Source organism: Phalangium opilio, unplaced genomic scaffold (assembly GCF_054372755.1).
Source record: "Phalangium opilio isolate 3A_F unplaced genomic scaffold, DU_Popi_V2 ptg000013l_1, whole genome shotgun sequence".
Classification (NCBI taxonomy): Eukaryota; Metazoa; Arthropoda; class Arachnida; order Opiliones; family Phalangiidae; genus Phalangium; species Phalangium opilio.
This window is the reverse complement of record NW_028324148.1, coordinates 13,021,599-13,038,946: the sequence shown is the minus strand read 5'-3', so window position 1 is coordinate 13,038,946 and position 17,348 is coordinate 13,021,599. Positions and strand designations below refer to the sequence as shown.

The 17,348-nt window shown below is 40.0% G+C and overlaps 2 long non-coding RNA genes across 3 annotated transcripts; one reads left to right on the top strand and one right to left on the bottom strand.

The window, feature by feature from the left end:
* Window positions 1-428: 428 nt before the first annotated feature.
* Window positions 429-2,223, top strand: LOC149709284 (uncharacterized). 2 transcript variants are annotated; one of them, XR_016381333.1, is made up of 4 exons: window positions 429-1,033; window positions 1,094-1,251; window positions 1,341-1,446; window positions 1,911-2,223. It is a non-coding gene; the product is annotated as an uncharacterized LOC149709284 (long non-coding RNA). The 2 variants fall into 2 exon arrangements; XR_016381332.1 differs by lacking the exon at window positions 1,911-2,223 and having other exon boundaries at window positions 430-1,033; window positions 1,341-1,668.
* Window positions 1,911-3,014, bottom strand: LOC149709283 (uncharacterized). The gene is made up of 3 exons (XR_016381331.1): window positions 2,455-3,014; window positions 2,260-2,365; window positions 1,911-1,984 (listed from the first exon to the last, which is right to left on the bottom strand). It is a non-coding gene; the product is annotated as an uncharacterized LOC149709283 (long non-coding RNA).
* Window positions 3,015-17,348: the final 14,334 nt, after the last annotated feature.

Genomic DNA, 17,348 nt, shown 5'->3' with positions numbered 1-17,348 from the left:
ACTCGGAGTTATTTTGGTTTTTTTTACGAAATTTGCTCGATCATTAAAATATTTATCAAAATGTATTTTTAAAAGTACAAATGCAACGTGTCGAATTATTTTACTTTTCCTTTTTCAAAGCCCAGCTTATTGAACCTAGACATACGGAGGCTTGAAAGTAAAGAAACCCACTCTATAAGGAACTAGCTGTTACCCGCGGCGTCGCTCGCGTGTAATAAGAACTTCCATCAAAATGATATAAAGAATGGGTAGATTTCACTGATGACTGATATTTTTGTAGCACCCTAGGAGCGAGGGCACTCGACGTTGCCCGTCAGCCCGTCGGGACATTTTTTTATTATTTTTCAAACGGACATTATTCTATAAAGAAGGGTTTTAAGTTTTTGGCCGCCATTTGAAAAGATGGCAACAAATCGAACCCGAAAGACCATTCAACCCGCCTATAGGTCAAAAGAAACCAGTGTACTAAATATTTGCTAAATCGTTTGAAACGCGCGGACTCTGTTGCATAAAGAAGATTTTTTACATTTCTGGTCGCCATTTTTTAAGATGGTTGCGGATTGGAAAAATCTTCCTTAGTACGCGCCTACTACTCATGGGTAACGTTCCTGCAAATTTTCAGCCTTCTAGGGCAAGCGGTTTGGGCTGGGCGTTGATTATCAGTCAGTCAGTCAGGACTTTGATTTATACAGGGTGTTTCTGAAAAGTCCATCACAAATTAAGGGGCGTGTTTATGGGACCAAACTGAGCGGAAAGTACCAAAGAACATGGGGTGTACAACATTTTGTTACGGAGATATGGCCTTCCAAACATTCGCCCCTAAAACAAGGAAATATCCAAAAATGAGGAGTAACACTTAAGACCGACTAACCAGCTTGTTTAAAATTACTAGACAATTTCAATAGCCTTTAATCGAACAATTGATTTCTACCTTTACTAATCAGAAGCGTATAAATGAGTAGAAGTATGCCTACGGTGGTAATGTAAAATTAATCCCAAGTGACATGATGTTTCAAGATCTTCCCAGCACCAAGTAAAATGGTTCTGATTGAAGGGACTTTTATTAGCACAGCGTAAACAACGTTATTTTCAGGAATTAGTCCAAATGTCCACGGGCGGCATTACAAAAACGAGGCAGTCTTTCGAATGATACTTGGACATGTTGGAAGATCCCTGGCTTGTTCCTGTTATCTCAAACCGTAAAAAGCTACGCAAATCTTCATCATCACGGACAACACTCTTGTACGTTAGGTATGACCTTGAGAAAACCTAAAAGGACATCTCGAATGTATTTGAAAAACCCATCTCCAATTAAGGGGCGTGTTGTTTGTTTCCAACAGAGTAAACTCGCCCAGAGAACAATTACAATGCAGAGCCACGTTTCGGCGTTAATGGCCCACAAAGGTGGTCCCAAAAACAAGAACAAACTTTAATTTGTTTCGTTCAGTAAGTGTTTCATGTGTCATAGATAAAACGCCATGATTAATGCACAAAGAAAATGTTATTGACAAGTTTTCGGACCGCGATGCTGAAATGTGGTGGTGCACCATCGTGCATGAACCACATTCTGTTTATTAAACCTAAGGGTACGTCTTCGAGTAGTTCTGGTAAATCGTCCCGTAAGAACTACAAGTAAGCCACACCGTTTAACCTGGGCTCTAGGAAATATGGCCCAATTAAATTGTCACCAATTAAACGTGTGGTGTGGTATTGTGGGTGACAATTTAATTGGGCCATATTTCCTAGAGCCCAGGTTAAACGGTGTGGCTTACTTGCAGTTCTTACGGGACGATTTACCGGAACTACTCGAAGACGTACCCTTAGGTTTGGTAAACAGAATGTGGTTCATGCACGATGGTGCACCACCACATTTCAGCATCTTAACGCGACCTTCCCTTTGCGGTGGTTAGGTCGAGGTGGACCTGTGGAGTGGCCTGCTCGATCACCCGATCTGAACCCTTGTGATTTCTTTCTTTGGGGCCACCTGAAAGACTTAGTTTATCAGACTGAAGTGCCCGATGTTGAAGAGCTACGTCGACGAATAATTCACGGCTGTCAAACAATTCGCGAAACTCCAGGCATTTTTCAACGTGTAAGGGAATCATTTGTAAGACGTGCTAATGTGTGCCTTAACGCGGGTGGTGAACACTTTGAACAATTTTTGTAACTAGTTGCAATTAAATGTTAAAACTTGTCAATAAATTCATTTTCTTCGTGCATTAATCATGGCGTTTTATCTATGACACATGAAACACTTACTGAACGAAACAAATTAAAGTTTGTTCTTGTTTTTGGGACCACCTTTGTGGGCCATTAACGCCGAAACGTGGCTCTGCATTGTAATTGTTCTCTGGGCGAGTTTACTCTGTTGGAAACAAACAACACGCCCCTTAATTGGAGATGGGTTTTTCAAATACATTCGAGATGTCCTTTTAGGTTTTCTCAAGGTCATACCTAACGTACAAGAGTGTTGTCCGTGATGATGAAGATTTGCGTAGCTTTTTACGGTTTGAGATAACAGGAACAAGCCAGGGATCTTCCAACATGTCCAAGTATCATTCGAAAGACTGCCTCGTTTTTGTAATGCCGCCCGTGGACATTTGGACTAATTCCTGAAAATAACGTTGTTTACGCTGTGCTAATAAAAGTCCCTTCAATCAGAACCATTTTACTTGGTGCTGGGAAGATCTTGAAACATCATGTCACTTGGGATTAATTTTACATTACCACCGTAGGCATACTTCTACTCATTTATACGCTTCTGATTAGTAAAGGTAGAAATCAATTGTTCGATTAAAGGCTATTGAAATTGTCTAGTAATTTTAAACAAGCTGGTTAGTCGGTCTTAAGTGTTACTCCTCATTTTTGGATATTTCCTTGTTTTAGGGGCGAATGTTTGGAAGGCCATATCTCCGTAACAAAATGTTGTACACCCCATGTTCTTTGGTACTTTCCGCTCAGTTTGGTCCCATAAACACGCCCCTTAATTTGTGATGGACTTTTCAGAAACACCCTGTATAGATATAGATGGAAACACGAAAAATTAAAAGTCGTTTTTTCATTATCGAAAAAAATAGGCCTACCTTGCGGTAGTAAGTTTTGTTACAATGATTCAACTTTTAAGCAAACTTTCAAGTTAAAACTGAGCGTTCAACGTCTATAGAAATTTTATTTTGCGGGTGGGTAACGCTTTTGTAAGATGCAGTGAGGTATCAGTTTTGTACCAGAGCAACACTAGATAGCCTGGAAACGTGCTGCAAACCCCACAAAAGCAGTACAAAACTAAACTTATCTAAATCCTGTTTTCATAATGCGGTCATATAACGTATGTGTTATTCAATTAATTGATGAGTGAACTAGTATGCTTGAATGCTTCATTAATGATGATATAATAGAATTGAAAGTAATGAATAACAAATGGCATTTTTATTAGTCAAAAATACATTATTATTATCGGAGAAATGAAAGTAATATTCAAGGATTGATTTCCCATTTGGACAATTTTCCATTTCCATCCGTATCTACTTTCCTAAATTCAGATTCAAAATCGACATTGTCGGGTGCACCTTTGTCAGCCCAATATTGTCGAATCTCTTGCATGCTGAGCATATCGTCTCCGGACTTTTCGTGTTTCGACATCAACTGATTCAAGTACGCCGCGTCATTTTCCTCTTGCTCTACACTAGCTTGATTCTTTCCAAATAAGAAATTGTGAATGTACTCCATAATCCCGATTCGACCACTCGGGCCACACGTGCTTAGTAAAAGACTGCGTTTGGAATGACGGCATCCTCCACCGCAATTGCAGCAGAAAATATTACATGGTCCATATCCGCAGCAAGGTGTCCCCATTGTGCCGTCTCCGCATCGGTAACTCATATCTGTTGGGCAACAGTCGCTCTTCACTTCATGTGGAAGCAGTACTCCTATCGCCATGATCACCGCTACAGCAAGAACACACTTCATCTTGAAAATATTCTAGTTAAAGGAGATATAAAAGTAAAGCTCTTATCACATTGTATTGTTGAGATTAGAAATCATAAATCGAACATTAGCTTAGAACAAAGAGGGGGCCAACGAAGATAATTTTGTTGTCCCGCTCTGACAAAATGTTGAAGAATTCTACGTTTACTAAAAGCCGTTAAATGCAGTTCTTGGCATATATATATTTTAATTTCATATTTGCCTAGAAGCTCTCATATTTTGATAAAGACGGAAATCGAACTTTGGTGTCCATTTTCCTTCGGTATTTGGTTTTCTGTATGGCAAAAACGGGGATAAATATTTCTTACCTTCTTTTATACAGTAGTGATGATTAGCACGCGAGAGCTTGGTCGAGAATTTATACTCTTTCAATAACATCCGTCAAATTATAAATGTACGAACTGACATCAGCAGATTATGAATTACGTTTTCAGTCGCTAAAAATGATCAAACTCGAATGATTCTTGTTATTACAAAGGGAGTCTTTATTAGTTTTTCAAGATGCGTATGTATTTTAAAAAGTTGAAAGTGTTTTTCGTAGCAGCTCTCGTTTTGACGTGGTGTTTTGAAATCTTTGAAGAATTATTTCGTTGCGTGCCGTTTTATAAAGGTGTAAATGTTTTGTAAGAGGGGAAAATCGGCGTGGGGTTTTTTACCTTTAACTGTACTAAAGTGTTTACGGGCGTTGGTGCTAATTGATTACGTGTAATCCGTAACAGTGGAGTGACTAGCCCCTCGTTGTTTTCTTGTGTGCTATATATTTTTCGATTAGATTGCTTGTGGCAGAAGTGAGATGAGACCAGAAGTACTGAGCTAACCAAATTCTTCACTCGGCGAAAGTGAATATTCTTGATAACACAAGAACGGTTGGCCCTCTAGTAGCGGTTTCTGAATTTTCCCTCCAAAACGTGAGACGCTCGCGGTGGTAGACGGCCGAACTAGATTCAAGGAGCCGCGGCCGTGTTCGGCCGCTTTAGGTTGAGGGGAAGGGGATAGGAAATGTTTTTGGAACTCGACTAATTTTTTTCTCTAGTTTTAGCGCGTGGGAAGGGGCATAAAATCCTCAAATTTGTTCACTAGTGCCAGGATCTACTATCAATGCTAGAGCCCTTCACTTCTAGTCTCATGTCACTTCTGCTTGTGGCCATAACATGTTTTCTCCATTTCTGCCTCTTCAACAAGATGTAAAATTTTCATTTACTTTCGTAAAAAATATCCAAATTAGTTATACCAAGCGAAAGCTTTACCAAGGAAGTCAAGAGTTAATGAAGAAGGAGTAAGTGCTCTAACGGGCAGCTATGGCGTGTTTGTATTTCAAAAGTAGGCAAAGCATCGTTAAAGTTTCCGAAGACTCCTTAATTTATTTATTTAAATACATTTAGATAAATAATTAAATTTTTCGAGAAATTGTGAATAAACTTGCTAGTATTTGCAAACTGCTAACACGGTCACGAACACATGACCCTGTTCAGTTCCAAATTGTAATATCTCTCCGTGACGTCATCGTCACTCGGAGAGGCAATTATGAAACTCGAGATATTGTCGTTCTTAGCTTTGGAAAAGTTACGAAATTCGCGCGTTGAGTAATATAATTATCGAAATGTATTTTTAAAGTACAAATTAAACATTTTCTCTTGCTTATTTTAATGCCCAGTCTATTAGATTCTAGTTATATGGAAGTGCGAAGGCAAAGAGAGGCGGTATAAAAAAGTCTATTAGTTACAAACGGCTTATTAAAGGAAAAGAAACACAAAATATTCAAAGCTGATTTTTTCTTTTCAAAAAAAAAAAGAAGAAAAAAAAACCATGGGATTTTTTTAAAATTGATAGGATAGTAATGTTTAATGGAATGATCCATTATTTAAGCAATCTCTCAAGTTAAAACTGAGCATTCAACGTCTATAGATTTTTCATTTTGTGGGAGGGCGACGTTTTTGTTAGATGTAGCGAGGTATCAGGTCAAGGTTACTGGTATCAGGTTATTTCGAGAGATGACTGCGACGTACACTATTAACACCTGCGCGCACTGGCTTCGAAAAGCACTGCAGAACAACCCATAAATTCAGTTTTCAACTAATCTATTTCAAATTATATTTTCATAATGTAAATTTTATAAGGGTATTTCAATTAATTGATCAGTGAACAAGTTAGGCTTCCCTAACGATGATGTATTAGAATTGAACGTAAAAAAATTAAAAATTAGTATTTTTATTACTCAGCAGTAGTATATTGTTTTGAAAATGCTACAAATATTTAAGGATTGATTTCAGATTTGGACAATTTTCCATTTCCATCCGTATCTAGTTTACTAAATTCGGATTCAAAGTTGACATTCTCGGGTGCGCCTTTGTCAGCCCAAAATTGTCGAGTCTCTTCCACGCTGAGCAGATCGTCTCCGGACTTGTCGTATTTCGACATCAACTGATTCAAGTACGCCTCGTCTCTTTCCTCTTGCTCTAATACAGCTTGATTCTTTCCAAATAAGAAATAGTGAATGTACTCCATAATCCCGCTTCGACCACTTGGGCCACATGTGCTTGATAAAGGACTGCCATTGGGCCTTCGGCATCGTCCGCAATTGCAGCAGAATATATTACATGGTTTATATCCGCAGCAAGGTGTCCCCTTTGTGCCGTCTCTGCATCGGCCATTTCCATCTGCTGAACAGCAATCGCTCGTCACCTCATTTGGAAGCAGTACTCCTATCGCCAAGATCAACGCTACAACAAGAACACACTTCATCTTCGGAGGAATCTAGTGTTAGAAGATACAAAATTGAAGCTCGTTCTATGCGTATATTTTTCATCCTCATTTTGCCTAGAAGCTCTTATATTTTTAAAAAGCGGTAGATCGTAAAGCGCCCATTCTTCATTCGTTATTTGGTTTTCAGTATGGTTAAAACCGGAAAAAAATAGCGGAAATGTTTCTTACCTTCTTCTTGGATACAGAAGAGATGATAAAAAACGCAACAGCTTGGTCGAGTATTTATACCCTTTCAAAAACATCCGTCAAATTATATATGTACGAACTGACATCAGCAGATTGTATTTTACGCTTAAAGCCGCTAAAAATTATCGAACTCGAATGATTGCTGTTATTAACAAGGGATTCTTCATTAATTTTGCCAGCTACGTATATTTTTAAAAGCTGAAAGTGGTTTACGTCTCAGCTCTCGTTTCCACGTGGTGTTTTCAAATCATGCAGAAAGCCTTACGTTTCGAATAGTTAAGTTTCGAATGTTATCTAACAGAGGAAAATCACTCTGTTTAATCGATGTTGATGTTGTTTCGTTAACTGTACTGAAGTGATAACGGGAGTAAGAATTGATACTTACGCGTAATCCGTAAAAGCGGGCGGAGTGACTAGCCCCTCGTTGTTTGCTTGTGTGCTATATATTTTACGATTAGATTGCGTGTGGCCAGAAAATGTGTTCTACATTTCTGCTTCTTCGACAAAATGTGCATTTTTAAATTAGTTTCGCAAAACTTATCAAAATTAGTTATACCAAGCAAAAGATTTATCGACGAATTCAAAAGTTAATCGAGAAGGAGTTAGTGCTCTAACCGGCAGCTATTATCTGTTTCTAAAGTAGATAAAAATCGTTAAGTTTTTATACACGCCGTAATTTTTGAAATTAACTAATTTTTAAATAAATTTTTAAAGTGCAAATGCAACATTATTTTCGCGTAAAATTCGTATGTCTGACTTTTTGGAAACCACAACTCATTCATATAATGAATCAGTTTGTCAATTGTAATTCTATAGGAAAACTAAGGGGAGGCCAGTCTAAAATGAAGTTTACCATTTCTGATGCTAAGGGGGGGTCACTGATCCTATGGGGTTAATTAAGTGGAGAGGGAATGAAAAAAATTGTTGGAACTAAAATTCGGACCCTTAATATGTGGTTAAAATTTCAAAGAGATCCCTCCATTAGTTTTTTTTATAGAAAATAAAGTTACTAAGGGTGGTTTTCATTTCCATAAAAAAATTAAGACATTTTGGCAAAACATTATGGGCGAGCTTAAGCAGTGTGGGAAATAAGGCAGTTTCACAGGCCAATAGCCAGTTTAAAAATTAAACGCTTTGGGGTCTACTGGCCCTGGTGGCCACTTAATTAATTCAAAGTTTTCCCCCTCAAGATTTTGGATCATTAAATAAATACTATCAGGAGTTCATAATAACCCGAAGTACGAAACTGGTTAAAAAGCCCGTAACAACAAAGTTTCGCCGTAAAGCTCAACGGATTCATACACCGCTTAACTCCCAAAGAAATAGTTACCCCATTTTTAGCGCCCACGCGCATTAACTTACACACTTCCGGTTTAGCACTATTTTTATTTTGTGATTTTGGGAGCGAAAATGGCTCACTTCTGCTTCTGTCGGAACGGTGTAAACTAAGCCTTGGCTAAGAAGTTGGCTTTTAGTCGGGGTTTCTAGTTTTCTACAAAACATTTAAACGATCGTCAATGATGTTTCGTTGTGATATGTGTGAATGAGAATTCCGTGGTTAAATTAAGACGGTTTGGAAAAATTTATTCGCAGTATCTTTAATATAAGAATTGCAACGTGTTTCTACGTCCACCATATCGCCATTTTTCTTTTCGACGGAGATCCCAGCCAACGGAAGTTTTGGAACGAAAACCAAGGAGCATAGATACCACTACGATATACTGTAAGGTTGTATGTCCATAAACAGGCTAATCCTTTCTATGCGCAACGACAGAATCTTGTTGTTCGCGATTTTTACCATTAGCTCTATGGCCAGTTTCATACTTCCCCCCCCGAAGGGGGGTTATTATGAACTCCTGCTGTAACTGAACAAAAACAGAGGCTTGTCACTTCATGTGGAAACAGTACTCCTATCGCCAAGATCACTGCTACAGCAAGAACACACTTCATCTTGATAAAATTCTAGTATTACAAGTTACAAAGTTAAAGTTCGTATCACATTGTTAATGCGGAAATTATAAATCATAAATCGATAAAACCGTGTAGTGCAGTTCTAGACGAACTGAAGATATTATCATAAGTTTATAAGATATGTTCCATAAGTATGAAAATACCTATGTTTCGTAATAGTAGAGACTCACTGAAGTCTAGTTCAAGAACGACGCGAGAACTAACTTCACACATATTAGCAGTCCATCTTCCTATTTAGTCTGTTCTAAGCCTTTGATAGCGCTTCACCAGGCGTCGGTTTTCGAGAATCTATGACGCTCCACCTATGTCACCTCATGACAAAGCACTCAGTAATCAGCGGCAAATTTTATGGACCATTATCTTATGAACTTATGATATTATATAAAATTTCCGGTCTCATTTTGCCCAGAAGCTCTCATCAGGTAATTCCTTTTTACCTCTGTCGCTATGACCCGCCTCTTCTTTCATACCCTTCCGTCCCATGGAAGGGGTCCGGGACTTTGACGCGCGCCCAAATTACTCTTTTCTCCATTCCTACTTGTATTCCTGTGTATTTTGTTAATTATTTCGTGCGGTCTTTAAATGTTCCTCCTTTTTATGCCAATTCTTGAATTTTTCCAAATATATTTTCCTATACTATATTTTGTAAAATAAGAGAATTTATCGTCTTTTGAGCAAAATATCTGTCGACTAAGTCCTAAGTATATCGCAATGGACTACGAGCCACAAAAACCGCGAGAGACTGATTTAAAATCTATAAAACATTTCGGTAAACGATAGCGTTGCTATTTCGAGTAATAAATCTTTCCCAAATGTCGGGGGTATAGAAGAGTCTGGTGCTTGAGCACCATCTTTTTCATCAGAGGGAACATGTGATAGATGAAAAACAAAGACGTTAGATGTGGCTTCAATCGATAAGAACTTTGGTGGAGTGGTAATTCTGATCCGTACCACATACCGGATGTGCTGTCTCAACCCCATTCCAAGCGGACGATACCGCCGCACCTCCCCTTTTTGAAAAGGGTTGATGCACGTAAGAGAATGTGTATATTGAATTTGCAAGGAGAAGAAAGCAAATCTGAGCCAGCTTTATATGTCTAGGATTCGCTTTCAGTTTTTATGCATAACTTATTTGGAACTTAGAGCCCCGGTTTTGTGGAAGGTTGAGAGGCCTATTAATACCTTCAAGACAGAAGTCGCCTAATTCAAATGAAAAATTGGGTAAATATTAGAGACCACTTGATTTACTGCTCTAAAGAACCTCAAAAAGAGCTGCAAATCGCATGAGCACAGTAATGCCCAAATATGCAGTTCCTTTTGAGCATTTTGTATTCATCGTGTTCATCGAAAGCGTGCAGAAAACTAATCTAATCTTCCTATTTTCATCATTTTGTCATAAATATTTGAAGAGCTTACAGTTGGGTAAAGTTTCTCTATTGATGTTGTATTAGAATTTAATTTTTATTTGTCAATAATATGATATTGTTTTGAAAATGCTACAAATATTTAAGGATTGATTTCAGATTTGGACAGTTTTCCATTTCCATCCGTATCTAATTTTCTAAATTCGGATTCAAGGTTGACATTCTCGGGTGCGCCTTTATCGGCCCATAATTGTCGAGTCTCTTGCACACTGAGCATATCGTCCCCGGACTTGTCGTATTTCGACATCAACTGATTCAAGTACGCCTCGTCTCTTTCCTCTTGCTCTAATATAGCTTGATTGTTTCCAAATAAGAAATAGTGAATGTACTCCATAATCCCGCTTCGACCACTCGGGCCACATGTGCTTTGTGAAACACTGCCTTTGGAATGACGGCATCCTCCTCCGCATTTGCAGCAGAAAATATTACATGTTCTATATCCGCAGCAAGGTGTCCCCTTTGTGCCGTCTCCGCATCGGCCATTTATATCTGCGTTGCAGCAGTCGCTCGTCACCTCATTTGGAAGCAGTACTCCTATCGCCAAGATCAACGCTACAACAAGAACACACTTCATCTTCTTAAGAATCTAGTGTTAGAAGATACAAAATTGAAGTTCTTTCTATGCGTACTGAAGGGTAATATATATTTTTCATCCTCATTTTGCCTAGAAGCTGTTATATTTATAAAAAGCGGTAGATCGTAAAGCGCCCATTCTTCATTCGTTATTTTGTTTACAGTAAGGTTAAAACCGGAAAAATAGCGGAAATCTTTCTTACCTTCTTGGATACAGAAGAGATGATAAAAAACGCAACAGCTAGGTCGAGTATTTATACCCTTTCAAAAACATCCGTCAAATTGTAAATGTACGAACTGACATCAGCAGATTGTATTTTACGCTTAAAGCCGCTAAAAATTATCGAACTCGAATGATTGCTGTTATTAACAAGGGATTCTTCATTAATTTTGCCAGCTACGTATATTTTTAAAAGCTGAAAGTGGTTTACGTCTCAGCTCTCGTTTCCACGTCGTGTTTTCAAATCATGCAGAAAGCCTTACGTTTCGAATAGTTAAGTTTCGAATGTTATCTAACAGAGGAAAATCGCTCTGTTTAATCGATGTTGATGTTGTTTCGTTAACTGTACTGAAGTGATAACGGGAGTAAGAATTGATACTTACGCGTAATCCGTAAAAGCGGGCGGAGTGACTAGCCCCTCGTTGTTTGCTTGTGTGCTATATATTTTACGATTAGATTGCGTGTGGCCAGAAAATGTGTTCTACATTTCTGCTTCTTCGACAAAATGTGCATTTTTAAATTAGTTTCGCAAAACTTATCAAAATTAGTTATACCAAGCAAAAGATTTATCGACGAATTCAAAAGTTAATCGAGAAGGAGTTAGTGCTCTAACCGGCAGCTATTATCTGTTTCTAAAGTAGATAAAAATCGTTAAGTTTTTATACACGCCGTAATTTTTGAAATTAACTAATTTTTAAATAAATTTTTAAAGTGCAAATGCAACATTATTTTCGCGTAAAATTCGTATGTCTGACTTTTTGGAAACCACAACTCATTCATATAATGAATCAGTTTGTCAATTGTAATTCTATAGGAAAACTAAGGGGAGGCCAGTCTAAAATGAAGTTTACCATTTCTGATGCTAAGGGGGGTCACTGATCCTATGGGGTTAATTAAGTGGAGAGGGAATGAAAAAAATTGTTGGATAAATAAACTGCAAGCGTGTGCGGCATGGTTACAATGATTTATATTGTTCAGGCTGAGGGGCATAACCCATTCTTTTAGCCACGTGTCACAATTCATTCGATCGTGGGGTATTGCAGCCTACGCCCCCCGACATGAGCACCGTCTAACGTTCCGAATCATTAATAAATCTCACAGACAAGTCCTTTAAACCATTTTCGGAAAAATAATTTTAGTAACAACAAAATCAAATTAATTGAACCAGCTAATTTAATTTTCTTCATTGATTTTAAAAACCATGATTTTCAATTTTTTATCTTGCGCAAGGTGCTACGAATATTCATTTAAATGAAGGGGGAAGGCAACTCTCAGTATCGGGACATACAAGGGGGTTGATAAAAAGAGACTACAGCGCAGGTGCCAAAAAGAGACTACTTCGGAAAAATAATTCGACAACTTGCATTTGTACTGTGTACAAAATGTATTTCCAAATTAGGTAAGTAGGGCCAAATGAATATTTTACGTACATTAGAAACACGCCACAGCTGCCGGTTAGAGCACTAAATTGCTCTCTTAGATAAGACTTCATACTGCGTTTAATGTATAAGGGTGGTTTTTTGATTGGATGTAACTTTTTCCTATCATGGTTATTGCTTTGAAAAAATTCCACTGAACTAAAATTCGGACCCTTAATATGTGGTTAAAATTTCAAAGAGATCCCTCCATTAGTTTTTTTATAGAAAATAAAGTTGCTAAGGGTGGTTTTCATTTCCATAAAAAAATTAAGACATTTTGGCAAAAAAAGGGAAATTTTCCCATAGGAATAACATGGGAAATGTTTGCTGTGATAGCCAAATGGTCTCGACCATTTTTTGAAGACTATTTATTCGATAGGTCTGAAAATGGTTTTAAATGAAAGGTTGAACATTAAACTGGTGCCTTTCGAAGTTTTATTGAAAACAATTAATATGAAGTATTACTTTTTGTACTTTTAAGCACATACTTAAACTTACGACCTTTTATTCTGGTGGACTTACGTGGTATAATCCTAGCTAAAATCATAGAGAAACGTACTGTTGGACTTACGCTGTTTTAAGCCTAATAGAGCGAAGTTTTTTGTTTACTAAATGCGTCGTCCGCTCTGTTTATGGGCGAGCTTAAGCAGTGTGGGAAATAAGGCACTTTCACAGGCCAATAGCCAGTTTAAAAATTAAACGCTTTGGGGTCTACTGTTGTAAATTAGAGATAATACCGGTTGTTTTTTATCTATATCCAGATTATATTTTCTATACTTGTGTTTTTTATGCATCGCGGTCATTCTTGTAATCTTTATTTTTTATCGCGATGCCTTAACTATATAACCGGATAACATTCCGATAACGTTTGTCAGTTCTCAAAGTCAGTTCACAGTTAATCAGTTCCCAGTTATCTGTTCTCAGATATCAGTTCAGTGTATTGTTCCCGGATATTAATACAAATGTTTTACTTAAATTAATAAAGAGTTTATAACCAGTTAAACCCAGAGTCGTTCTTGCGTCAAACAACAACAGGTTATGGGCCCAGCACGCTTCCATTGCGCAAAGGTTTAGAAGTCATAAGAAGTTCAACGCCGGGAAGATTATCCTTTAAGGTGCGGAGTCAGACGTAGAATGGCCGGAAATCACCTGGGACGAATCGAGACGTTAACTAAAGATAATTATGATACCTGGAAAATGCAAGTGGAAGCCCTGCTTCAAAAGAACGACCTCTGGGAGTACGTAGATGGAACTTCAACGAGGCCAACTCCGGTACGGGGAACGGAAGGCAACACCCAGGCGGTCGCTACCTGGGACAGTAATGATCGGAAGGCAAGAGCGGACCTAATCTTGTCGATCAGTCCGTCGGAGTTGAAGCAAGTAAAGAATTGCACGACCTCACGGGAAGTATGGCAGAAGCTCGAATCCATCTACCAGTCCAGTGGACCTGCCCGGAAAGCCACGCTGCTGAAGAAACTGACCCTCAAGAAAATGAAGGAGGGAGAAGATGTCCGGGATCACGTCCGAGAATTCTTCGACGCAGTAGACAAGTTGGCTGACATGGGAGTAGCTGTAAACAACGACCTCCTGGCCATTATGTTGTTATACAGTCTACCAGAATCGTACGAGAACTTCCGGTGCGCAATAGAGTCCAGGGATACGTTACCTGATCCGGAAGCCTTAAAAATAAAGATCCTGGAGGAATCGGACGCCAAGCAATCTAAAGAAGACGAACCCGTGCAGAATGCGATGATGGGCAGTAGGGGTAGAGGAAGAGGTTCACGTGGACGAGGAAGCACGACCTTCAAGTACAAGTGTCATGGATGCAGGAAACCCGGCCACAAGGTAGCCGATTGCCCCGACAGAAACCATGGTTCAGGCATAAGAACCAGAAAGAAAGAAAACGCCCATCATGTACTGGCAGAAAATTTGGCCGAGGAAGAATTCGCATTGCACCTGAAGGCTTATCACGATTCCTGGTGCCTGGACAGCGGAGCCACCTCGCATATGACTTCCAGCAGAGACTGCTTCAATGATTACGAAGAGACCACGAAATCTTTAAACCTGGCCACTGCAGAGTCAACGAAGATACGAGGTGTTGGCGAAGTAAAAGTACCCGCAACGAATGGCAGCGACAATCGAATTCTTCGCCTGGAACGAGCCCTTCATGTCCCGGATTTAAGAACAAATCTCCTATCCATTGCCAAGATGACAGACAAAGGACGTGAGGTCACATTCAAGAAGTCGCAAGCCTGGATTAAAACGGCAACCGGGGAAGTGATTGCAGTTGCTGACAGAGTTGGAGACCTTTATTTCCTGAGAAAGGCTGAAGAAACGGTCCATGCAGTGCAAGCGGAAATAAAGCCTAGAAGCAACCTGGAGAACTGGCATTTCCTACTCGGTCACTTGAACGAGAGAAGTTTAAAGGAAATGGCCCGGAAGAATTTGGCTACGGGACTCAACGTTGAAAAAGATGGGAGCCTGGGAATCTGCCAAATCTGTATCAAAGGAAAGCAATCGAAAGAGCCGTTCCCGAAAACCGAAGATAGCCGAACCTCGCATGTCCTGGAAATAGTACACTCTGACGTATGCGGCCCGATGAGAGTAACGTCGATGAGTGGAGCCAAGTACATCGTCGTTTTCACTGATGATTATTCCCGGTGGAGTGAAGTCAGCTTTTTAAAACACAAGAGCGAAGTGTTGAAAGCCTTTAAAGAATTCAAGCAACGAGCTGAAGTGGAAACCGGGAGAAAAATCAAGACCTTGCAGTCCGACAACGGAACCGAATACTGCAACAATGAATTCGACAGATTCCTGAAAGACTCTGGGATAAAAAGACGGCTCACCGTACCATACACCCCGGAACAGAATGGCATTGCCGAAAGAAAGAACAGAACACTCCTAGATATGGCCCGATGTATGATGATACAAGCGCAACTTCCACCATCATTCTGGGCAGAAGCGATGGCCACGGCTAACTACATTCGAAACCGTTGTCCTTCCCGGAGCATAAATGGAGAAGTACCATTTACCAGATGGACCGGAAAGAAGCCATCCCTGCAACATTTGAAGATTTTCGGCGACAAAGCTTTGCTGTTGGACGAAAATAAAAGGAAGGGGAAGTTAGCAGCCAGGAGCAAAGAATGCGTTTTCATCGGCTATTCTGAAGTCTCGAAGGCCTATCGACTCTGGGTTCCGTCCGAGAAGCAAATCTACCGAAGTCGCAATGTCAAGTTCCTGGGAGAATTCAATAAACAAGGCGGATATGATGATTTCGTCACTCCAGAAGTAAACCTGAAATACGGAGGCAAAGCTAAAGGCGAAATCGAAGTCCCGGCAACTACACACGCTGCAAAACCGTCAGGCGGAGAAGAACTCAAAGAAGTCAAAAAGGAGTTCAAAGATGAAATCCCGGAAGAATCTAATTCCCAGGAAAACGACGACGTCTTTGAAGAACCGTCAGGAACCCTCGTTCTGAAGAAAGGTCCCGGAAGACCGAAGAAAATAAGAACTGGAGTACCCGGACGACCGAAAAAATCGTTCAACATGATTCCGAGCGTCTCAGAAGAGTCTACTGAAGAGGCTACTGACGAGCAAGAAACCCTGTCTGATGAGTCAGCAAACCTAGCCATCTTGTCAGAACCTTTGTCCATGAAGCAAGCCCTGGCTTCTCCGTACGCAAACGACTGGAGGAAAGCAGTAACGGAAGAGTTCGTTTCGCTTATCAAGTGCGAAACCTGGGACATCGTTGATTGTCCGGAAAACCAAAAGGTCCTTGGAAATCGTCTCGTCTTCCGAACGAAATACTTACCCAGCGGAGAAGTAGAGAAAAGGAAAGCCAGGCTCGAAGCGAAAGGTTTTGCCCAGAGACCAGGGATCGACTACCAAGAGACGTTCGCACCCGTCATTAGATCCAGCTCAATAAGACTGCTTATGGCCCTTGCTGTGGAAATCGGTTTGGAAGTCCACCAAATGGATGTCGTCACGGCCTATCTTAATGGCGAACTCGAGGAGGAAATATATATGGTCGTCCCGGAAGGATTAACAGAATCCCTCGAAGAAATCGTCAAGTCAACCCGGTTCGACAAGTCAATCATTGCCAGAGCAAAGAAATGGACCAGCGACCTGGAAGAAGAGGGACATAAAGTCTGTCGTATCAAGAAATCCCTCTACGGCTTAAAACAATCGGGCCGCCAATGGTACAAGAAGTTACATCAAAGACTTTCGGAAATTGGAATGACACCATTGAAGAGCGACCCCTGCTTATACGTTTTAAGAGTCGCGGAAGATATTATGATCATTGGAGTCTATGTCGACGATCTGATCCTTGCAAGCAACAACCCGGATTGGATGACTGAAGTAAAGATTGAACTTGGGAGAAAATTCGATATGAAGGACCTGGGGCCAATCCATCACTGTCTCGGAATGGAATTTCACCAAGATCTAAAACAAAATACCATCCGGATTTCCCAAGCGAAATATGCAGAAACGGTCCTGAAACGTTTCAACATGCAAGACTCCAAAGCAATTGCGACTCCAATGGATGCCAACAACAAGTTGCAAAACCCAGAACACCCAGTAGCAGAAGACATCAGTCGTATTCCGTATCAATCTCTGGTCGGCTCTCTCATGTACCTGGTAGTGTCATCACGACCGGATATGGGGTATTCAGTCAGCGCATTGAGCCAGTTCAATACAAGTTATGACGAAACTCATTGGATTGCCGGGAAAAGAGTTCTGAGATACCTGAAGGGAACTCTTCATCATGGGTTGCTTTATCGGAAGACCGGATTGCCAATCCAGGGTTTC